A 25,379-nucleotide genomic window follows, 5' to 3' on the forward strand; every position below is an offset into this window, starting at 1 on the left:
GCTGGAATTGATTTTTGTCGACTCCCCTAGGGTTTCTGGAATATTGGGGTATTTATAGAGCAAAGAGTCACTCCAGGGGGCACCCCAGGTGGGCACAACCCACCAGGGCGCGCCTGGGCCTCCTAGCGCACCCTGGTTAGTTGTGCTCCCCTCGGAGCACCCCCCAGGCGCTTCTCTGGCCCACTGGATGTCTTCTGGTCCAAAAAAATCCACAAAAAGTTTCACTTCGTTTGGACTCCGTTTGGTATTGATTTCCTGCGATGTAAAAAACATGCAGAAAACACCAACTGGCACTTGGCACTATGTAATAGGTTAGTACCAAAAAATGATATAAAATGACTATAAAATGATTGTAAAACATCCAAGAATGATAATATAACAGCATGGAACAATAAAAAATTATAGATACGTTGGAGACGTATCAGCATCCCCAGGCTTATCTCCTGCTCGTCCGCGAGTAGGTAAATGATAAAAACAGAATTTTTGATGTGGAATGCTGCCTAACATGCCATCTCATATTCTTTTCTTTATAGCATGGACATTTGGACTTTTATATGGTTCAAAGCAATAGTCTAGTTTTGACATGAGACTTAAATACTCAAGCATATCAACAAGCAACCATGTCTTTCAAAACATCAACACTAAAATAAGTTATCCCTAGCCCATCATGCTCAATCAGTGATCCATTCATGAAACACACTCGCATATTAGCTACACCCATTGCTCATGTATGATCATAGTGCCCACTTGTTGGTGCTTTATAGGAGAAGATGGAGAGTCAAATTCAAAATAAAAATTGCATAAAGTAAAAAAAGGACCCTTCGCAGAGGGAGGTAGGGATTTGTAGAGGTGCCAGAGCTCAAAGCGAAAATTGAGAGACAAAAACATTTTGAGAGGCATACTTTTCCCTCCAACGAAAATGACTTAGAGCTCCCAACACTTTCTATGCTAGATATATCATAGGCGGTTCCCAAACAGAAATTAAAGTTTATTCCTTTTTCCACCATACTTTCACTTTCCATGGCTAGCCGAATCCACGGTTGCCCTCCATACCAAAACTTTCCAAGGAATTTATTATTTGAAAACATAAAGTAAATTCATTTTTCATTTCGGGACTGCGCATCCCTAATACCTTTGCCTTACTCTCGTGCAATGAAAAGTGAATAAACACTCATCGTGAGAATAACACATCTAGCATGGAAAATATTGGCCACCCCTCACCGCCTTGCGAGCGGTATGAGCACACAAAAGAGAAATTTATTTTGAAAATTAGAGATGGCACATAAAAATTTGCTTAGAACATCAAAAGAATACCGCATATAGGTAGGTATAATGGACTCATGTGGTAAAACTGGTTTAAAGGATTTTGGATGCACAAGTAGTGATCATACTTAGTGCAAAATGAAGGCTAGCAAAAGATTGAGAAGCGACCAACCAAGAAATGAATAATCTCATAAGCGAGCATTAAGCATAATTAACACCGAATAATGCACCACAAGTAGGCTGTAATTTCATTGCATGACTATTGACTTTTGTGCTTGCATAGGGAATCACAAACCTTAACACCAATATTCTTACTAAAGCACAATTACTCATCAACATGACTCACATATCACATCATCATATCTCAAAACTATTACAAGGAACCAAGTTTATTTTGTACAATGATCTTCATGAATTTTTTTATTATACCCTTCTTGGATATCTATCACTTTGGGACTAATTTTCATGTGTTGCTCTCGATAAGCTCAAACAAATATAAGTGAAGACCATGAGCATAATATTTGTTTCTCTCAAAATAATTGAAGTGAAGCAAGAGAGAATTTCTTAAAAAAATTACTAACTCTCAAACAAATCTAAGTGAAGCAAGAGAGCATTTCTTCAAAAATATTAAAGCACACCGTGCTCAAAAAGATATAAGTGAAGCACTAGAGCAAATCCATAGCTCATAAAGATTTAAGTGAAGCATAGAGAGCAATTCTACATAGTCATCGCATAATTTTGGCTCTCTCAAAAAAGTGTGTCCAGCAAGGGATCAAGACTAAAAACACAAAGCAAAACAAGCAAAGACTCATATCATACAAGACGGTCCAAGCAAAACACATAGTATGTGACGAATAAAAATATAGCTTCGAGTAAAATACCGATGGTCGTTAGAAGAAAGAGGGGATGCCACTCGGGGCATCCCCAAGCTTAGGCTCTTCTTACTCCTTATTCCTTCATCCATCGTAAGACTCCTTATTCCTTCATCCATCGTAAGATAACCCAAAACTTGAAAACTTCCATCACACAAAACTCAACAAAAACTTCGTGAGATCCGTTAGTATAAGAAATCAAATCACTACCATAAGTGCTGTAGAAAACCAAATCATATTTTATTCTTGCATTATATCTACTGTATTCCAACTTTTCTATGGCAAAAACTCATCAAAGAAAACTATAGAATCACCAAAACAAGCACACAATGCAAAGAAAACAGAATCTGTCAAAAACAAAACAGTCTGTAGCAATCTGGATATTTCGAATACTTCTGTAACTCCAAAAATTCTGAAAAATTAGGAAAACCTTATAAATTTGTATATTAATCTTCTGCGAAAAGAATCAGGGAAAGAGCATGTTTCTGTGAGTTAGGAAAATTATTTCGTGAGTGCATAAGTTTCTGTTTTTCAGCAAGATCAAACAACTATCACCCAAGAAGATCCTAAAGGCTTTTCTTGGAACAAACACTAATTAAAACACAAAAAACACAATCATAATAGTAGCATAATTGTGCAAATACTCAAGAACGGAAAGCAAAAAAGCAAAAATAAAATTTATTCATTAGGTTGCCTCCCAACAAGCGCTATAGTTTTACGCCCTTAGCTAGGCATAAAGCAAGGATCTAAGTTTTGTCATCCGTAGTTTTGGTAACTTTTGTAAGGGTTTTCTCAAACCCGGGAGGCTCTTTACGCTTCCCTAAATTCTCAGGAAAAGAAACCATCTTTAGATCCAAAATATCCAATCGCTTGTTGTAGAGAGTAATCAAGGTGTTCATGTGATTGATACTACCATTGAGATGTTTGAGGGGTTCGTTATATTTTTTGTAGTTCAACCATATGTTTATGCAAATCACCAAGTTTGTCCAACATTTGAACTCCCTCTGAGGTGAAAGAAAACCCCTTCTTTTGAGGTGGAACTCCCAGAATTCCTTCTAAAATTTCATACGCGGCATTAGCATCAAGTTCAATAAAATTCCCTTTAGCGGCAAAATCTAGGAGTTGTATATGATGCAAAGCCAATCCTATGTAAAAGTTACGAAGCAAGATCTTAGCGTCCCCCCTTTAAATTGCAAATACAGTAGGATTCCATAAGCCTATACCAAGCATCTTTCAGATTTTCTCGTTGTCTTTGCTTGAAGTAAAAAACTTCAAAATTTGGAGACAAAGGAGGAGTAGACACTCTAGCCATAAGGCCTAGGAAGCAAGAAAACCGCGAATGGAAAAGAGGGCGAAAAAAACGGCAATTTTTTGTGAAGTGGGGGAGAGGAAAACGAGAGCCAAATAATGTAAATTGCGAGGAGATGAGATTTGTGATTAGGAACCTGGTAGATGTTGAAGATCCTCCCCGGCAACAGCGCCAGAAATTCCTTTTGATGCTTGCTAGAACTACGTCCATATTTCCCCAAAGAGGAAGGGATGATGCAGCACAACGACGGTAGGTATTTCCCTCATTGATGAGACCAAGGTTATCGAACTAGTAGGAGAACCAGGCAACACTACGTAAACAACACATGCACACAAATAACAAATACTCGCAACCCGACGTGTTAAAGGGGTTGTCAATCCCTTTCGGGTAGCGGCACCTAGAGACACGCAAACAGACGTGAGAGAGTTGTAAATATTGATAGATCGAATGCCAAATAAAATAAAGTGCAGCAAGGTATTTTTGTATTTTTGGTTTAATAGATTTGAAAATAAAAGCAAAGGAAAATAGATTGCAAAGGCAAATAATATGAGAAAGAGACCCGGGGGCCGTAGGTTTCACTAGTGGCTTCTCTCGAGAAAAATAGCAAACGGTGGGTGAACAAATTACTATTGGGCAATTGATAGAACTTCAAATAATCATGAAGATATCTAGGCAATGATCATTATATAGGCATCACGTCCAAGATTAGTAGACCGACTCTTGCCTGCATCTACTACTATTACTCCACACATCGATCGATATCCAGCATGCATCTAGTGTATTAAGTTCATGGAGAAACGGAGTAATGCAATAAGAATGATGACATGATTTAGACAAGATCTATTTATGTAGAAATAGACCCCATCGTTTTATCCTTATTAGCAACAATACATACGTGTCGGTTCCCCTTCTGTCATTGGGATCAAGCACCGTAAGATCGAACCCACTACAAAGCACCTCTTCCCATTGCAAGATAAATAGATAAAGTTGGCCAAATAAAACCCAAATATCGGAGAAGAAATACGAGGCTATAAGCAATCATGCATATAAGAGATCAAAGAAGACTCAAATAACTTTCATGGATAAAAACATAGATCTGATCATAAACTCAGAGTTCATCGGATCCCAACAAACACACCGCAAAAAAGAGTTACATCATATGGATCTCCAAGAGACCATTGTATTTAGAATCAAACGAGAGAGAGGAAGCCATCTAACTACTAACTATGGACCCGTAGGTCTACAAAGAACTACTCACGCATCATCGGAGAGGCACCAATGGACATGATGCACCCCTCTGTGATGGTGTCTAGATTGGATCTGGTGGTTCTGGACTCTGCGGCGGCTGGAATTGATTTTCGTCGACTCACCTAGGGTTTCTGGAATATTGGGGTATTTATAGAGCAAAGAGTCACTTCTGGGGGCACCCGAGTTGGGCACAACCCACCAGGGCGCGCCCGGGCCTCCTAGCGCGCCCTGGTTGGTTCTGCTCCCCGCGGAGCACCCCCAGGCGCTTCTCCAGCCCACTGGATGTCTTCTGGTCCAAAGAAATCCACAAAAAGTTTCGCTGCATTTGGACTCCGTTTGGTATTGATTTCCTGCGATGTAAAAAACATGCAGAAAAGAGCAACTGGCACTTGGCACTATGTCGATAGGTTAGTACAAAAAAATGATATAAAATGATTGTAAAACATCCAAGAATGGTAATATAACAGCATGGAACAATAAAAAATTATAGATACGTTGGAGACGTATCATACATCTCCAACGTATCTATAATTTTTTTATTGTTCCATGCTGCTATAGTATCAATCTTGGATGTTTTATATTCATTTACTAGCAACTTTATATCATTTTTTGGGACTAACCTATTGACATAGTGCCTAGTGCCAGTTGCTGTTTTTTGCTTGTTTTTTGCTTTGCAGAATATCAATACCAAATGAAGTCCAAATGCCATGAAACTTTTTGGAGATTTTTTTCTGCCCAGAAGACACCCAGGGAGCCAAAGGAGCACACAGGAGGAGGCCCATGGGGCCCACTAGGCACCAGGGCGCGTTAGGGGCCCCAGGCACGCCTTGGTGGGTAGTGGAGCCCACGGGAACCTTCTCGAGCGACTTCCACCTCTATAAATACTCTAAAATCCCAGAAACCATAGGGGAGTCGACGAAATACCTTTTCCACCATCGCAAGTTCCAGAACCACGAGATCCAAACTAGAGGCATTTTCCGACACTCTGCCAGAGGGGGCAACAATCACGGAGGGGTTCTTCATCATCCTCGTTGCCCTTCGATGTTGCGTGAGTAGTTTACTACAGACCTACGTGTCTGTAGCTAGTAGCTAGATGGCTTCTTCTATCTTTTTGATCTTCAATACAATGTTCTCCTCGATGTTCTTGGAGATCTATTTGATGTATCTCTTTTTTGCGGTGTGTTTGTTGGGATCTCATGAATTGTGAGTTTATGATTAGTTCTATCCATGAATATTAATTGAGTCTTTGCTGAACTCTTTTATGCATTATTCGTATAGCCCCTTATTTATTCTCTGATTTATTGGTTTGGTTTGGCCAACTAGATTGATTTATCTTGCCATGGGAAGAGGTGCTTTGTGATGGGTTCGATCTTGCGGTGCTCAATCTCAGTGACAGAAAGAGACATGACATGCATGTATTGTTGCTATTAAGGGTAACAAGATCGGGTTTATTCATACATGAGTTTATCTTGTCTACATCATGTCATCGTTCTTATTGCATTACTCCGTTTTTCCATTAACTTAATACACTAGATGCATGTTGTACATCGGTCGATGTGTGGAGTATATAGTAGTAGATGCAGGCAAGAGTCAGTCTACTAATCTTGGACGTGATGCCTATATACATGATCATTGCCTTGGATATCGTCATGATTATTCGCTTTTCTATCAATTTCCCAACAGTAATTTGTTTACCCACCGTATGTTATTTTCTTGAGAGAAGCCTCTAGTGAAAACTACGACCCCCAGGTCTATTTCCTATCATATTAAAACCCAAAAAAACCTTGCTGCAATTTTATTTTATTTATTTTATTTTGTGTTTTTGTTAGATTTATTTATCAAATCTCATATAATTTAATCTATCTCAATACCGTTGAGGGATTGACAACCGCTTCACGCGTTGGGTTGCAAGCTTTTGTTGTTTGTGTGCAGGTGTTGTTTACATAGTGTTGCTTGGTTCTCCTACTGAATTGATAACCTTGGTTTCATAACTGAGGGAAATACATACTGTTGTTGTGCTGCATCATCCCTTCCTCTTCGGGGAAATACCAACACAGATACAAGCCATCGGTATGTCTCCATATAAGATGGTCTATGGAAAAGCATGTCATTTACCTGTAGAATTAGAGCATAAAGCTTATTGGGCAATTAAATAACTCAATTATGATTCAAACTTGCCGGTGAGAAGAGGTTATTTGATATTAGTTCTCTAGATGAATGGAGAACACAAGCCTATGAAAATGGCAAGTTGTTTAAAGAAAATGTTATAAGATGGCATGCCAAAAGAATCCAAAAACAGGAATTTAAAGTAGGTGATCAAATTCTATTGTACAACTCTAGTTTCAGATTCTTTGTAGGAAAACTTCTCTCTAAATGGGAAGGACCATATATCGTAGAAGAAGTTTATCACTCCAGAGCTATCAAGATCAACAATGCCGAGGGCACTAATCCGAGAGTGCTTTATATGGGCAAAGAATTAAACATTATATCTCAGGTACAACCATTAAAATTGGGACTCATATTATTCAAACCATTACACCGGAGGAACATATAAAAGAGACTATAAGCAATCATGCATATAAGAGATCAAAGAAGACTCAAATAATTTTCATGGATAAAAACATAGATCTGATCATAAACTCAGAGTTCATCGGATCGCAACAAACACACCGCAAAAAAGAGTTACATAATATGGATCTCCAAGAGACCATTGTATTTAGAATCAAACGAGAGAGAGGAAGCCATCTAGCTACTAACTACGGACCCGTAGGTCTACAAAGAACTACTCACGCATTATCGGAGAGGCACCAATGGACATGATGCACCCCTCCGTGATGGTGTCTAGATTGGATCTGGTGGTTCTGGACTCTGCGGCGGCTGGAATTGATTTTCGTCGACTCACCTAGGGTTTCTGGAATATTGGGGTATTTATAGAGCAAAGAGTCACTTCTGGGGCACCCGAGTTGGGCACAACCCACCAGGGCGCGCCCAGGCCTCCTAGCACGCCCTGGTTGGTTCTGCTCCCCGCGGAGCACCCCCAGGCGCTTCTCCAGCCCACTGGATGTCTTCTGGTCCAAAAAAATCCACAAAAAGTTTCGCTGCGTTTGGACTCCGTTTGGTATTGATTTCCTGCGATGTAAAAAACATGCAGAAAAGAGCAACTGGCACTTGGCACTATGTCGATAGGTTAGTACCAAAAAATGATATAAAATGACTATAAAATGATTGTAAAACATCAAAGAATGGTAATATAACAGCATGGAACAATAAAAAATTATAGATACTTTGGAGACGTATCATACATCTCCAACGTATCTATAATTTTTTTATTGTTCCTTCTGCTATAGTATCAATCTTGGATGTTTTATATTCATTTACTAGCAACTTTATATCATTTTTTGGGACTAACCTATTGACATAGTGCCCAGTGCCAGTTGCTGTTTTTTGCTTGTTTTTTACTTCGCAGAATATCAATACCAAATGAAGTCCAAATGCCATGAAACTTTTTGGAGATTTTTTTCTGTCCAGAAGACACCCAGGGAGCCAAAGGAGCACACAGGAGGAGGCCCATGGGGCCCACTAGGCACCAGGGCGCGTTAGGGGCCGCAGGCATGCCTTGGTGGGTAGTGGAGCCCACGGGAACCTTCTCGACCGACTTCCACCTCTATAAATACTCTAAAATCCCAGAAACCATAGGGGAGTCGACGAAATACCTTTTCCACCACCGCAAGTTCCAGAACCACGAGATCCAAACTAGAGGCATTTTCCGACACTCTGCCAGAGGGGGCAACAATCACGGAGGGGTTCTTCATCATCCTCGTTGCCCTCCGATGTTGCGTGAGTAGTTTACCACACACCTACGTGTCTGTAGCTAGTAGCTAGATGGCTTCTTCTATCTTTTTGATCTTCAATATAATGTTCTCCTCGATGTTCTTGGAGATCTATTTGATGTAACTCTTTTTTGCGGTGTGTTTGTTGGGATCCCATGAATTGTGAGTTTATGATTAGTTCTATCCATGAATATTAATTGAGTCTTTGCTGAACTCTTTTTTGCATGATTCGTATAGCCTCTTATTTATTCTCTGATTTATTGGTTTGGTTTGGCCAACTAGATTGATTTATCTTGCCATGGGAAGAGGTGCTTTGTGATGGGTTCGATCTTGCGGTGCTCAATCTCAGTGACAGAAAGAGACATGACATGCATGTATTGTTGCTATTAAGGGTAACAAGATCGGGTTTATTCATACATGAGTTTATCTTGTCTACATCATGTCATCGTTCTTATTGCATTACTCCGTTTTCCATGAACTTAATACACTAGATGCATGTTGTACAGCGGTCGATGTGTGGAGTATATAGTAGTAGATGCAGGCAAGAGTCGGTCTACTAATCTTGGACGTGATGCCTATATACATGATCATTGCCTTGGATATCGTCATGATTATTCGCTTTTCTATCAATTGCCAACAGTAATTTGTTTACCCACCGTATGTTATTTTCTTGAGAGAAGCCTCTAGTGAAAACTACGACCCGCAGGTCTATTTCCTATCATATTAAAACCCAAAAAAACCTTGCTGCAATTTTATTTTATTTATTTTATTTTGTGTTTTTGTTAGATTTATTTATCAAATCTCATACAATTTAATCTATCTCAATACCGTTGAGGGATTGACAACCCCTTCACGCGTTGGGTTGCAAGTTTTTGTTGTTTCTGTGCAGGTGTTATTTACATAGTGTTGCTTGGTTCTCCTACTGAATTGATAACCTTGGTTTCATAACTGAGGGAAATACATATTGTTGCTGTGCTGCATCATCCCTTCTTCTTCGGGGAAATACCAACACAGATACAAGCCATCGGTATGTCTCCATATAAGATGGTCTATGGAAAAGCATGTCATTTACCTATAGAATTAGAGCATAAAGCTTATTGGGAAATTAAATAACTCAATTATGATTCAAACTTGCCGGTGAGAAGAGGCTATTTGATATTAGTTCTCTAGATGAATGGAGAACACAAGCCTATGAAAATGCCAAGTTGTTTAAAGAAAATGTTATAAGATGGCATGCCAACAGAATCCAAAAACAGGAATTTAAAGTAGGTGATCAAATTCTATTGTACAACTCTAGTTTCAGATTCTTTGTAGGAAAACTTCTCTCTAAATGGGAAGGACATATATCGTAGAAGAAGTTTATCACTCCAGAGCTATCAAGATCAACAATGCCGAGGGCACTAATCCGAGAGTGCTTTATATGGGCAAAGAATTAAACATTATATCTCAGGTACAACCATTAAAATTGGGACTCATATTATTCAAACCATTACACCGGAGGAACATATAAAAGAGACTATAAGCAATCATGCATATAAGAGATCAAAGAAGACTCAAATAACTTTCATGGATAAAAACATAGATCTGATCATAAACTTAGAGTTCATCGGATCCCAACAAACACACCGCAAAAAAGAGTTACATAATATGGATCTCCAAGGGACCATTGTATTTAGAATCAAACGAGAGAGAGGAAGCCATCTAGCTACTATATGGACCCGTAGGTCTATAAAGAACTACTCACGCATCATCGGAGAGGCACCAATGGACATGATGCACCCCTCCGTGATGGTGTCTAGATTGGATCTGGTGGTTCTGGACTCTGCGGCGGCTGGAATTGATTTTCGTCGACTCACCTAGGGTTTCTGGAATATTGGGGTATTTATAGAGCAAAGAGTCACTTTTGGGGGCACCCGAGTTGGGCACAACCCACCAGGGCGCGCCCGGGCCTCCTAGCGCGCCCTGGTTGGTTCTGCTCCCCGAGGAGCACCCCCAGGCGCTTCTCCAGCCCACTGGATGTCTTCTGGTCCAAAAAAATCCACAAAAAGTTTCGCTGCGTTTGCACTCCGTTTGGTATTGATTTCCTGCGATGTAAAAAACATGCAGAAAAGAGCAACTGGCACTTGGCACTATGTCGATAGGTTAGTACCAAAAAATGATATAAAATGACTATAAAATGATTGTAAAATATCCAAGAATGGTAATATAACAGCATGGAACAATAAAAAATTATAGATACGTTGGAGACGTATCATACATCTCCAACGTATCTATAATTTTTTTATTGTTCCATGCTGCTATAGTATCAATCTTGGATGTTTTATATTCATTTACTAGCAACTTTATATCATTTTTTGGGACTAACCTATTGACATAGTGCCAAGTGCCAGTTGCTGTTTTTTGCTTGTTTTTTACTATGCAGAATATCAATACCAAATGAAGTCCAAATGCCATGAAACTTTTTGGAGATTTTTTTCTGCCCAGAAGACACCCAGGGAGCCAAAGGAGCACACAGGGGGAGGCCCATGGGGCCCACTAGGCACCAGGGCGCGTTAGGGGCCCCAGGCACGCCTTGGTGGGTAGTGGAGCCCACGGGAACCTTCTCGAGCGACTTCCACCTCTATAAATACTCTAAAATCCCAGAAACCATAGGGGAGTCGACGAAATACCTTTTCCACCACCGCAAGTTCCAGAACCACGAGATCCAAACTAGAGGCATTTTCCGACACTCTGCCAGAGGGGGCAACAATCACGGAGGGGTTCTTCATCATCCTCGTTGCCCTCCGATGTTGCGTGAGTAGTTTACCACAGACCTACGTGTCTGTAGCTAGTAGCTAGATGGCTTCTTCTATCTTTTTGATCTTCAATACAACGTTCTCCTCGATGTTCTTGGAGATCTATTTGATGTAACTCTTTTTTGCGGTGTGTTTGTTGGGATCCCATGAATTGTGAGTTTATGATTATTTCTATCCATGAATATTAATTGAGTCTTTGCTGAACTCTTTTATGCACGATTCGTATAGCCTCTTATTTATTCTCTGATTTATTGGTTTGGTTTGGCCAACTAGATTGATTTATCTTGCCATGGGAAGAGGTGCTTTGTGATGGGTTCGATCTTGCGGTGCTCAATCTCAGTGACAGAAAGAGACATGACATGCATGTATTGTTGCTATTAAGGGTAACAAGATCGGGTTTATTCATACATGAGTTTATCTTGTCTACATCATGTCATCATTCTTATTGCATTACTCCATTTTTCCATGAACTTAATACACTAGATGCATGTTGTACATCGGTCGATGTGTGGAGTATATAGTAGTAGATGCAGGCAAGAGTCGGTCTACTAATCTTGGACGTGATGCCTATATACATGATCATTGCCTTGGATATCGTCATGATTATTCGCTTTTCTATCAATTGCCCAACAGTAATTTGTTTACCCACCGTATGTTATTTTCTTGAGAGAAGCCTCTAGTGAAAACTACGACCCGCAGGTCTATTTCCTATCATATTAAAACCCAAAAAAACCTTGCTGCAATTTTATTTTATTTATTTTATTTTGTGTTTTTGTTAGATTTATTTATCAAATCTCATACAATTTAATCTATCTCAATACCGTTGAGGGATTGACAACCCCTTCACGCATTGGGTTGTAAGTTTTTGTTGTTTGTGTGCAGGTGTTGTTTACATAGTGTTGCTTGGTTCTCCTACTGAATTGATAACCTTGGTTTCATAACTGAGGGAAATACATACTGTTGCTGTGCTGCATCATCCCTTCCTCTTCGGGGAAATACCAACACAGATACAACCATCGGTATGTCTCCATATAAGATGGTCTATGGAAAAGCATGTCATTTACCTATGGAATTAGAGCATAAAGCTTATTGGGCAATTAAATAACTCAAGTATGATTCAAACTTGCCGGTGAGAAGAGGTTATTTGATATTAGTTCTCTAGATGAATGGAGAACACAAGCCTATGAAAATGCCAAGTTGTTTAAGGAAAATGTTATAAGATGGCATGCCAAAAGAATCCAAAAACAGGAATTTAAAGTAGGTGATCAAATTCTAATGTACAACTCTAGTTTCAGATTCTTTGTAGGAAAACTTCTCTCTAAATGGGAAGGACCATATATCGTAGAAGAAGTTTATCACTCCAAAGCTATCAAGATCAACAATGCCGAGGGCACTAATCCGAGAGTGCTTTATATGGGCAAAGAATTAAACATTATATCTCAGGTACAACCATTAAAATTGGGACTCATATTATTCAAACCATTACACCGGAGGAACATATAAAAGAGACTTTCCAGAACACTCCAGAACCCTGAAAAGGAATAGGTATGTTATATGTAAGTAAATCGACTCCAAAATTTCCATAAAAGTACTTTTCTCGTTTCGGAATATATAAAAAATCAGGAAATGACAAACAATTAGGGAAGTGCACGGGGGAGCGACGACCTCAGGGGGCGCAACCTACCCCCCAGGGCGCGTCGTGTGAGCTCATGACTCCCCCATGGACTTTCCCGACTCCGTTTTCTTCCAGATTACTTGTCTTGCACGGGAAAAAATCATTATATATACTCCTCACTATTTTGACCACCGTATCGCAAGTTTCTCCTTTGTTCTTGCTTCGGGCTGTTTTTCTCACAGATCTAAGCCGACAGACTCTTCATGGCTCCCTGAAGGCTTCGTACCAAGCACTGGATTGTACAGCCTTCTCCGAGAAAGCACCCCTTCAATGAGGTGTACTTCGAGTGGTCATCCGGAGAGGAGGACGCCATGGAGCAGGAGGAAACCAAGGAGGTCACCGGTGTCCAGATTGGCGACGATGAAGGGAATAAATTTGTTTCCCCGACAGAGGATACAAAAAAGGGAGATATATTACAATCCCTCTATTATAATCTTTGTTTATCTGAAATTAATGCATTGAAGGTTGTCGAAGCAATTTGTGCTCAGAACACGACGTTCACGCATGAAGTTATTTTATTGGAGGAGCAAAATCGTGCTCTTCGAAGGATCAATGATAACCTAGACTTTCTACTGCTGAAAGACAAGCCTACTACCTCATCACCATCTTCACCAAAGAAATACACTTGAGTACACAGGTATGGGCACCACCCTTGGCTTCTTCCAAGCTTAGGGGAGGTGCCTCGGTGTCGGATTCGGGGTTCCGCAAACCCTTGAGAGGTTCGAACTCTGGGGTGCGTGCAAAGAACTATCTCTCTCCCCAGTCTGCCTACCCAACGATTCCACGGCCTACCTCGACGAACCCAAAGAAGAAGAGACACAACAGTTTATCCTGGTTCGGGCCACCTTGTGGTGTAATACCCTACTCCAGCTTTGTGGTGGATTGCCTCATGGGGCCGAGGATGAACTAGTACAGTGTGGGAACAGCCCCATGAGGTGAGATGTTCTTGAGCTTGATGAGCTGGTGAAGTGGTCAAGGTTGAATTGATCCGTCCTCTCTCTATGGTGGTGGCTAAGTCCTATTTATAGTGGCCTTGGTCCTCTTCCCAAATGTAGGCGGGAAGGGATCCCACAGCGGCCAGATTTGAAGGGGGGCAACTAGTATAAGCTACCCTGACAAAAGTAGTCTTTGCCTGCAAAAGGCTCTGGTGGTGACGCTGCGCCGGGCTCCACGATGACCTCCGTCCTATCGTCCTAGTGGTCCTTGGTCTTGTTGCACCGATATGGAAACCTTTGCTTGATTCCCTGGGCCTCTGCGCCTGCGCTTACCGCCTTAGCACCAAAGGGGAGACTGGTACACTGCACCCGCTGGCGCCCGCCTGGCCTTGGTCGTCATGGCTCACGTCACACGAACCTCGCGAGGTGCGCGTTGCATAGATATCTCCGCTCCTCGGGAGCTAGCCTAGCGAGGCTGCCCCCAGGGAGGTCTTGCTGTAGTCTGCCTCACGAGGCATGTCCCCTCGCGAGGGTCTTGAGTTGTTGTTGTAGAAGCTGGGCCGTACCAGGACGTTGATGGAGCCACGCCATGGGCCTCAGGCGGGCAAGTCTGGGTACCCCCGTTCCCAGGACGCCGACAGTAGCCCCCGGGCCCAAGGCGCGCTCGAACTTGGCTTCGAGGCGAAGCCAAAGGGCAAGGCGGAGTGCCGCAGGCCCCAACCGCCTGCGGCCTTGGTTGACGCGTGGTGATTGATGGGACGTGGGAGGCCCCACTTCCCCATCCTGCCTCGGCAACCGTCCCTGCCTGACAAAAAGGGCTGGTGCCCACAACAGGGCGTTCATTGCCCTTCCTTCGTCTTGCTTCAGACCCCCTTCTGCTTCTCGCCCAAGGACTTCCAGATCCGCCGGAGCTCCCCTCTTAGTCCGCAGCGGATGGCCACCAACAAGGCGAGGGCCGCGCGCTCGCCCTCCTGTTTTGAGCCTGCTCTGAGCGCGCCTACTGTATCGGAGAAGAACTTCGCCTCCGCGCTCCCGGTGATGGCGGGCAGCAGCAATGAGGGGGGAGAGACTGCGCTCCGGGCCGGCTCCGCCGAGCAGGACTCTTCGGGCGATACCTTCTATCCCTTCTTCCTGCACAGCATCTTCGCGGGGCTGGTCCCCCTTTCTCTGGCTCCTTCTATGCCGTCCTTCGCCATTACAATCTCCACGCCCTTCATCTTCATCCCAACTCCGTCCTCCTCCTGTCAATCTTCGCCTTCTAATGCAAGGCATTCGTGGGGGTGATGCCGTCTGTGGCGCTGCTCCGCCATTTCTTCTACCTCCGGGTCAAGGAGGGCCAGTGTTCGGGGTGTGCCAACTTTGTCACAGCCAACGACACTAACGTGATCGCGTGAGCATGGAAGAAGGTGGAGGACTTCAGGAACAAGTGGATCTTCATGGACGCCAGACGCTCCTACCCTCAGCTCGTGCTGCCAACTGGGATGCCAATGCCTCACGATGAGTGGACTCATGAGAAGCTCAATGATCCCCGGGTGGAGCAGTTGGTGGAGAAGATGGTGGACGATCTGAAGCCGGATGACCTGAAGGCAGAGAAGCTGACGGGGGCCATGATTGTCAAGGAGTTCCTGACCCAGCGCCTGACTCCGCTCCAGGCGCGCTCGTGCCCCTTGTGTAAGCTTATGGACGAGGGAGGCGACCTCCGGCTGCGCTTGGATGACTTGCCCGAGGAGGAGCTGAACAAGGTCCTGCGCCTCCTGGTTGGGAAGGACCAAGGTTGCCTGGTAGATACTCATCTTTCGCTGTACCACCGCCCAGATGGGGAAAAGATCGCCGCCACCATGCCTGTCTTCAATGAGAGCGGGCTCATTCCACTGGCCCCTACTGGGCTCCCCGGTGACGTTGTCTTCCGGCGAGACCGACCAGGCAGAGGGGTCGGACTCAGAGGATACCCTGGAGGGGGCAGGGGAGACTTCTCCTCCGCGCCGGACCAATCTCCTCCACGCCCTTCCTGACAACGATGACGACACCGGCGAGCATCTGGTGAAGGAGTCGCTGCGCTCCGCCGGGGTCACCACGAGATCCAGGGGCACCCCTCCGAAGATGCCGAAGGTAGGTGTCCCCATGAAGAGCAGGACTGCGCTGATACCTCGAGGTGATGCTTCCGCCTCGTCACCGGCCGGTGTCAATGCAGACCCGGGCGCCGTGCCCCTGCTTGCACCCGGGGCTCGTGCGCCAGTGCGCCAGGCCACGAAGCCTGCAGGCATGGTGCTTCAGAAGAGGACGAGGAATTACGCCGCCGTGGACCAGTAAGTGCTCCGCCTTGATCCTTGGCTTCTGCCCTCATCGTAGTATCTTGATGTCTTCCCCTCGTACGGCTAGGCCGACTCCGGTGATGACGAAGAAGAAGGAGACAACCATGATCCCCGTGACCCAGCAGCTTGCCATGGCCGTGCCTCCCCCGGCGCAGAAGGCTGGTGATGACACCCACGCTTCTGCGGCGGGGTCATCCTCGCGAGACTCGGGGGCCCTGCCTCAGGAGGGAGCGACATCTGTAGCTGAATCGGCTTCGGAAGCGCTCGCCCTCAGCTCGCCTGCTGAGGTTCTGAATGTCCCGGGACTCCCAGCCCCCTCCACCGCTGCTGACATGCCGATCTTGGCGCCGGCGCTGCCCCCTCTTCCTTCCATCACGTTGCCGGGCCATGATCTTCCTGCTTCACCTGATCCTCTGGAGGAGGCTTTTTCCGCGCTGACCCTACTTCACGATGACCTCCAAGTCGCCGACCATCGCCTGGCGTCAGGGCGCCTAGAGTTGATCTCGGGATGGCTGCGGTCTGACGCGTCCGTCGGGGCGGCATGGAGCCCGGCCATTGCAGCCTCCAAGGAGGGTGAACGGGCTGCTGGCTTGGCCGCGGCCGCCCGCGATGTGGCACTGAAGGACGCTGAGACTGGCAAGGAGCGGTACCGGGTGGCGGGGGCCGAGCTGGAGACCCTGCGCAACGAGCGGGCCGTCGAGGCTCGTCTGCGCGAGGCGCAGGAGAAGAAGCTGAAGGCTCGGGAGGATGCGGTCGCCGGTCGTGACACCGAGCTGGAGCAATTGGCGCGGAAGCAGGCCACGGAGCGCGGCCGCCTGGAGAAGCTGAAGGAGGAAGTGGAGGCGGAGAAGGCCCGACTGGAGGCCAAGGCGAAGGTTCTCGCCAAAGAGCATGCCGCCTTCAACTCTCTTGAGCTGAGGTCCCGCAAGCCACTGCGGGAACTCTATGGGAGGGGGTTGAAGAAGCCGTTGGTGACTGCTGAGGAAGGCCTCGCCGAGCTACTCCCCCAGCTCGTCACAGCGCTCGAGGGCGTCATTGATGGAGTCGTCCTCATGGTGGAAGGGGAAGCCCACGCGCTTTCCGCCTCGACTATGACGCGCGTCTTCAGCCACCTCTATCTGCGTGATCCCAGCAACATCCTCGGGGCACTTCTTGAGCCTGTGGACGGGGAGCGCTGCGTCGTCGTCGCTGAAGCCGTGAAGGACCAGGTGGAAGCCCTGCTGCAGAAGCTCCTCGCCATCGACCCCGCGCCCCCGGCTGATGACGCCACCGATGCTACGGCCACGGCTGACGGCACGGGCGACGACGACGTTGTTGACAACGGGGAACTTCTTGCGGGCGGTGGCGACGCCCAAGGCTGAAGGAGAAGCTTGGTGGTGGCGCTCCCTCCATTTTATTTCCTGCAACGTGCATCGTGCCTCGCGCTGATCCCCCGAGGCGATGCCTCCGCCTCATCGCCGGCCGGTGTCACTGCAGACCCGGGCGTCATGCCCTTGCTTGCCCCCGGGGCTCGTGCGCCAGTGCCCCAGGCCGCGAAGCCTACGAGCATGGTGCTTCAGAAGAGGGCAAGGAATTACGCCGCTGTGGACCAGTAAGCACTCCGCCTTGATCCTTGGTGTCGGATCATGGGTTCCGGCAAACCCTTAAGGTTCGAACACTGGGGTGCGCATGAAGAGCTCTCTCTCTCTCACTAGCTCGCTCGCTCAACGATCCACGGCCTAGCTCGACGAAACTGAGGAACACGAGACATAGAGATTTATACTTGTTCGGGCCACCGTTGTGGTGTAATACCCTACTCCAGTGTGTGGTGGTGGATTGCCTCTTGAGGGCTGAGGAAGAACTAGTACAGCGGGTGAACAGCCTCCGGAGCAGAGGTGTTCTTGGGCTCAGAGAGCTGGTGAGGGTTCAGATGGAGCGGATCCAATCCAAGATGACTCCCCCCTTTCTATGGTGGTGGCTAGTCCTATTTAAAGAGGCCCCGGTCCTCTTCCCAAATGTAGGCGGGAAGGGATCCCACAATAGCCAATTTTGAAGGGGGATAGCTAGTACAAGCTATCCTGACAAAAGTAGTCTTCGCCTGCCAAAGGCTCTGGTGGTGACGCCGTCCTGGGCTCCAGATGACCTCCGTCCTGCCATCCTGCTGGTCTTGGTCTTGTTGCACTGATATGGTAACCTTTGCCTGACGCCTCGGGACTCCTCGCTTGCGCCTGCCTCTTTAGCACCAAAGAGGAAATGGGTACTCTGCGCCCACTGGCGCCCGCCTGGCCTTGGTCGTCACGGCTCACGTCACGTGAACCTCGCGAGGTCCCCCTTGCATAGATATCTCCGCTTCTCAGGAGCCAGCCTAGCGAGGCCGCCCCCAGGGAGGTCTTGGTGTAGTCTGCCTCGCGAGGCTCGGCCCCTCGCGAGGCTCGGCCCCTCGCGAGGGTCTTGAGTTGTTGCTTCTGAAGCTGGGCCGTACCGGGCCGTTGGTGGAGCCACGCCGTGGGCCGCAAGCAGGCAAGTCTGGGTACCCCCGTTCCCAGGACGCCGACAGTAGCCCCCGGGTCCAAAGCGCGCTCGGACTTGGCTTCGAGGCGAAGCCAAAGGGCAAGTGCGGAGCGCCGCGGGGCCCAACCGCATGCGGCCTTGGTCGACGCGTGGCGACTGATTGGATGTGGGCGTCTCCGCTTCCCCACGCCGCCTTGGCGATCGTTTAACTTGACGAGACCCTGCTGCATGCCGAAGAAAACCATCATTACCTATGATCGTGGAGGCCGGCGGTTGGCCTCCTTCTGGCTATAAATGAGGAGGGGGCCGGAGCCCCCTGCTTATCTCCTTCTTCTTGTTCCTTGCTTCGCCATTTTGCCGCAACTCCTGTGGCGCCGATAAGGAGGTTCTCCGCTGCTGAGAAAGGAAAAGCCCCCCGCGAGGAGCAGGGGCCACTTCCGCCAAAGAAGAGGTTCGGCTGCTCCAGCGGCGCCGGCTTGAGGCCAGAGGTGACGAGGCCTTGGCACGAGCGACCTCCGCCTGGCTATCCGTTGCCCTTGTATGCCCAAGCGCATGGCTCCGGAGGAGAAGGCGACGCCTCACGCCACTTGTGTCATGGCGGTGGTGGCCAGGCTGCTGTGGCACAGGCGGTCGTCCCATGAACCCCATGCCGAGGGTTCCTCGAGGGAGTTCGTGATATGGACGGTGATGCCACCGCGTTCCTGGATTAGATTCCCGAGGTTCTTTGCTGGAGTGATGCCGCCGAGGGGGCCGCTCGAGCTGTGGCTGCAGCACCCTGGATGCAATTCCCCTGCCACAGGGGCAGAAGTTGAAGTCGTCCCCCCAGACAAGATCTTCATGACGCGTGGATGGGGCGAGGTCGCCCGCGCCTGCTATGCGGAAGGGGCCCTCGCCATCAACTTCGAGTACGACAGTGCCTCTACGCTGTTTTTCAAGGTCTTCGACGAGGAGGGACGCCGCCTGGAGTGCTGCCATGGAGGGGGCTGTCAGGACGGTGGAGCAGCAGGCGCTGGGCCCGCCCTTGGCCTTGCCGATAGCCCCTCCAGCGACAGCGGCGACTTCCGGGAGCCCAGCGACTCTCCCAAGCTTGACGAGACTCCGGAGACGAGCGACGACACCTACGTACCCCCAAGCTCCCGACGTGCCCGAAGCGCGGCGGCGGCATCTGCCCGTCGTCGTCGATGATCTGGATGGGGTTGGCATCCACCCCCAGGGGCCCACTATTGATGATGGCGTCGGCGACCATAGCTAGGGCTTCTTCCTTCTTTTGTTCCCTGCGAGGAATCGAGATGAACCCCGAGGGGGTGTGTAAATAACTTGTAGTGCTTTTGGCTCAATGCAGTATGGTCCTTTCCCCAGTGCTGTGGTCGTGTATTCCGCTTCAGCTAGTCGCCCCTTTGCGTCCCTTGCGGTAGCCTGGTGCTCTACGCTGACAGGTCCCAGTCCCCAGGCAGGCTGCAGCCTCGTTGGTATGCCAGGAGGTGAGCGGCCCGAGGTCTGGTGAGAGCTCCCGAGACACGATGCTCAGGGGGTCCCCTTTAGCGTCCAAGCAGCTACCCTAAGGCCGAAAGGGAGGCGAGGTTGCCCAAGCGAAAGTGCGTTGGTGAAGGTGGTGAAGTTTGCAGTTGCGCGTCTCGCTTTGGCCCTGCTCCCCCTCCTTTTCATCTCGCGGTAGCTTAGCACTCTACGCCGGCAGGTCCCAGTCCCCAGGCAAGCTTCAGTCGTCGCTGGTATGCCAGGTCGCGATGCCGTGGTCAAGGCGAGGAGGTGAGTGGCCCGAGGTCCGGTAAGAGCCCCTGAGGCGCAATGCTCAAGAGGTCCCCCTTGGCATGCAAGCAGCTTCCTGAGGACGAAAAGGAGGGCAGCATTGCCGAAGCAAGGCAACGAAGGCTAAACATCCTGTGTAATAACGCCGGGCTGACTCGAATGCACGACTTATCTTAGTGATCTTGGGTCAATTCCTTGTGCCGCGTCTGGTTCGTGCGTCTGCGGCGGTGGTACTACTAGGTTAGGCTTGCGCCAGCTCCCTCCTCCTTCCATGCTCTTTAGGGTGCTTTGCGTCCTCGGGTCCCGACCCTCGAGCAGGACTCAGCCGCCGCTGGTATGCTAGGACGCGATGCCGTGGTCAAGGCCAGGGGGTGAGGGCTGGAGAGTCAGTAAGAGCTCCTGAGACGCGATGCTCAGGAGCTCCCCCTTTAACGCGCAAGCGAATTGCACAAGGAAAAGGAGGGAGCTGGCGGGGCCACCCGCAGTTAAGCTCCGGAGATTCCTGCAGGTCATGGTGAGGGAGATACTGGTCGCAATCGCGTTGGCTGCCCTGCCGCTGAGCGTCTCACAAGAGGATGAAGGCACTGAGGATCTGGTGAGGTGACGTGCGTGGAGCGGGCCGTGAGCCACAACTCAATCTCTCAGGTTTATCAGCGTTGCAGGGACGGACGCGAGCACAAGAGCCGTGCCAGCATGTAGAGTCCTCGTCACGGGACGAGCAGAAGATTGGGCAGCAACGCGGGATGCCATGAGGTGTAATCAGGAAGGTATAAAATCGTCTCAGGAAGAGCAAGTAATGGTAGTTCAAATAGTTGCAAGGACGATACATGCCACAGGGACGGACCCGTGCGGCCTGGGGATGATGCAGCTCGAGGGGCGCCCCCAACAAGGTATGCTAAAGATGCAGGAAGATACATGTCGCAGGGACAGGTCCACGTGACCTGGGAATAATGCAGCCTAAGGGGCGCTCCCAACTGAATAAACTAGAAAGTGTCACCTGGCACAGTTTCTCAAGAGATGTCGAAGCAGCTGAAGGCGCGCGCTAAAGAAGTTGCTCCTTAGTTGTCGTCCGGTGGCCGGTTTCTGAGGGACTCCGGAGGCTCTGGCTCCTCCTCCCTCAGGACCTCCTGGCGCCTCGCCTCGTGGGCCGCCAGGGCGCCCTGCATGAGCCGGTGGTAGGTGACAGCCGCGTTCGGCAGGCCATATAGCATGCGAACGTAGCTGTGAGGGGGGCCCTCACACCGACCAGCACGTGACGGCCAGTAACGCTCCTGAGATGCGGCCCTGTTGAGCCCGAGGTAGTCGATGCAGACGCGCAGCTCGCTGTCCTCGCCAGGACGTGGAGCTGCACCAGGTGGTGGGCGGCGGTCACCACGAATGACTCTCACTTCCTGAAGCTCCTTGGTTGCGTTGGTGATGAACTCTTGAGCACCAGGCACCCCATGCCTTGCGCCCTCGTGAGGGCGACGTGCGGCGAAGCACGCCTCCACATGGTGCCCGAGCGCCTCCCTCGTGACGTTGGCTAGGTCTGAGGCCCTGCAGAAGAAAGCCCTGGAGCCCAGCCCGAGGAGGGCGCCGGGCACGCCTTCCTATGCGAGGGAGGGAGGCGCCCCATCTGCGGGCACAGGTCCTGAGGTGGCGACGCCGCTCTCCTGAGGCCCTTGGCGTAGCAGCTGCTTCTTCTTCTTGGGGAGGGCCTCAGGAGGGTAGATGCTGCCTTCATTATCTGGGTCCGCACCAGCTTGGTAGGCGCGCTCGAGAGAGCACACCGCGTCTTTCTCTTCGCAGGCTCCCGTTGTCGACGTTCTGGGAACGGGGGTCCCCAGACTTGCCTGCCTGCGGCCCACGGCGTGGCACTACGAGCGGGCCTGTACGGCCCATCTTCATCAACAAGCATTCAAGACCCTCGCGAGGGGCCAAGCCTCGCGAGGGGCCAAGCCTCGCGAGGCGGACGACGCAAGACCTCCTCGGGAGCGGCCTCACCAGGCTGGCTTGCGAGGGGCGAAGAGATCAAGGCAAAGCAAACCTCGCGAGGTCCTCGTGATGTGAGCCATGACGACCAAGGCCAGGTGGGCGCCAGCGCGCACAGTGTCCTTGTTTCCCATTTGGTGCTAAGGGGGCAAGCGCAGGCGAGGAGTATCAAGGCGTCAAGCAAAGGTTTCCCTATCGGTGCAACGAGACCAAGACCAGCCACTACAAAGAAAATACACTTCGGTGATGATACGTGTTTGTCACAGTAGGTCACGTTTTCTGTCATGCATGTACATCCATGACTAATTTATGACAGAATCAAGATAGTCATACCTGTACTATTGTAGAAGTGTTCCATGACATTACCAAAATTATCATCACGGAAGTGTCCACTTCCATGACGATAAATCACGCGTCACAGAAGTACTTTCGTCAAGGGTGACCGACACGTGGCATCCACCGTAACGGAACGCCGTTAAGCTATCGGGTCCGGTTTTGGATCCGATAACCCGTTAACAGCCCCGACCAATGGGGATTTCCACGTGTAAAATCATCATTGGCTGGAGGAAACACGTGTCGGCTCACCGTTGGGACAGATGTCATCCACTCATTGGACCCAAAGCTCCTATGATACGCCGACACGTGGCATGGCCCAATAGAGGCCCATTCGTGTGTAAAGGCCGGCCCGTTTGACTTGGTCAAAAGGTGGCGGGCCGGCCCAAGGCAAGCCTGTTAACGGCCTGTTCGCATATAGCCCATTTACAGCCCGCTATCCCAGGGCCCGTTTACGGCCTATCCGAATTAGGCCCAGTAGCGTCATCTGGGCCGTCCAGTATAATTCCAGCCCGTTTTAACTTCCGGCCCATGTATGGCCCGTGACGTCTTTCGGCCCATATGAGGCCCTTAGTAACCCTCGGCCCCTTAACGGCCCGTGGTAAAACTGGCCCGTAATGAACAGTGTATCACTTTATACCCATTAACGGCCCATTATTCCGTTGGGCCATTTCCAGCCCATGATATCTATCGGCCTTCTCAGGGCCCATTTATTCTTGGGCTCATTTCCAGCATTCGGTTACTTACGGTCCGTTACTGTCATTTTCTGCTTGTGGGCCAAATTCAGCCCGTGGTTACAGTCGGCCCGTTAATACATTGGGCCGTTTTCATGTCGAAAAAAACCCGTTGGGCTGTTTTCATAGAGTTATCAAATACGGCCAATAAACGGCCCGTTATTGTCCATGAATAGTACAGACCATGATTGGCGAAATGATGATACGCCCCGTAGAAGGCCCATGGATCCTACGGCCCGTAAAAGGCCCATCGATCGTACGGCCCATAGAAGGCCCATGGATCCTACGGCCCGTAGAAGGCCCATGGATCATACGGCCCGCAGGAGGCCCATGGTTACAATAGTCCGTGTGTTGCCATGATTATTTTGGCCTAGTTTCCAAAAATAGGTTATTGTGGCCACTAGAAAAACATAGAAAAAGAACTGCAGTGACTACAAGCAAACAACTAAACAAGACAATAAGGAAATGAATAAGCAAGCAATTAACACTAGCCTATTACCGCTATTACACATATTATATCCACTGGGCATCAAAGTTCGCCACCAGTGCAAATATAGGGAACAAAGCAACATTTACATACACTGGCCGTCAAAATTGGCCACCAGTGCAAATAAGCGCGGCAGCAAAACAAGAGCATAACTAAAACAACTTCATAAGAGCTCAAGAAACGTGGTATCCACCATGTTGGCAATAAGCTTAGCAAGCTTATTAGCTTTGTCCTGTTTGGCGCTAAAATCCTCCAATGCTCGCTGTTGCACCAGAAAGTATGCATCTGAATGCTCCAGGGACTTCTGCAGTCCTTCCGCTTCTTGTCGCAGCACAACTGATCGATGTCTTTCAGCTTGTAGTTGAGACTCAAGAAACCAAACTGATTCAGACAGTGAGTTTGAATAGCTTGTGCAAGTGGTAGTGGCCAGTAACTCCAACACTAAACCAAGACAGGACTTTGGGGTTGTCTGACTGTCTTCGAGATAGTGTTCCTTAGCTGTTTTATCAGCTTTGTTGGAGACCAACAAGGATGTGTCACTATCCTGAACCTTATCTGCATTACTTCCTTTACCATTGCTTAATAAGGCACTCTTCCCCAATATTCTGTCAGCATTCTAAAAGAAGAAACAAGCAGATACATAACAGTTTAGCATGTACTAGTATATGAAACTCATTTCGGTGAACCAGTTCATTAGTAAGGTGGACAGGATTAAACTACCAAGACTTCTATTGCCAAGTACTAGTACATAATAAAAGCATCACACAAACATATGTCTATGTCCTATGGTCACTGCATTGTCTTTCCAAATCAAAATAGAGACACGGTTCAAATCATATCAGTTCAAGACAAAGCAGCAGTGAAAGAATACAAAGCGTGGGAAACTACACGGCACAACAAGATTTCAGATGGGTACCGCCGGTCTACATGTACAACAACACTATTGGTTCTGTTGTGATGCTAGTAATGTGCATGATATGAGAAGTCAACTGTATACACAATTGAAATTGAAATCAACAGAGCTATTGATAAGAGCAAGCCTGTTAAAGAAACATGTGTGAACATACCTGCTGTGCCATTGAAGTTTCCATTGGATCCTTCAATTTAAAAATAAGTTTGTATGAGTAAACACAGTGATACAAGAGCAAAGCAGTATGCACGATAACAATCATAGTTAAAAAAGGCGCGCCTAAGCGAGCGCTTAAGCGCACCTAGGCTATAGGCGTTGGCGAAATGCATTGCGCATAACTACGCTTAATCTGTGCATAACTGCGCATAAGCATGCGCTTTGGTTAGTAAAGCGCAAGGCGGTGGCAAAATGCACAATTAACGCCTAGAACTTTTTTGAACTATGATAG

This window comes from Triticum aestivum, chromosome 6D (assembly GCF_018294505.1).
Source record: "Triticum aestivum cultivar Chinese Spring chromosome 6D, IWGSC CS RefSeq v2.1, whole genome shotgun sequence".
In the NCBI taxonomy this organism is placed as follows: domain Eukaryota; kingdom Viridiplantae; phylum Streptophyta; class Magnoliopsida; order Poales; family Poaceae; genus Triticum; species Triticum aestivum.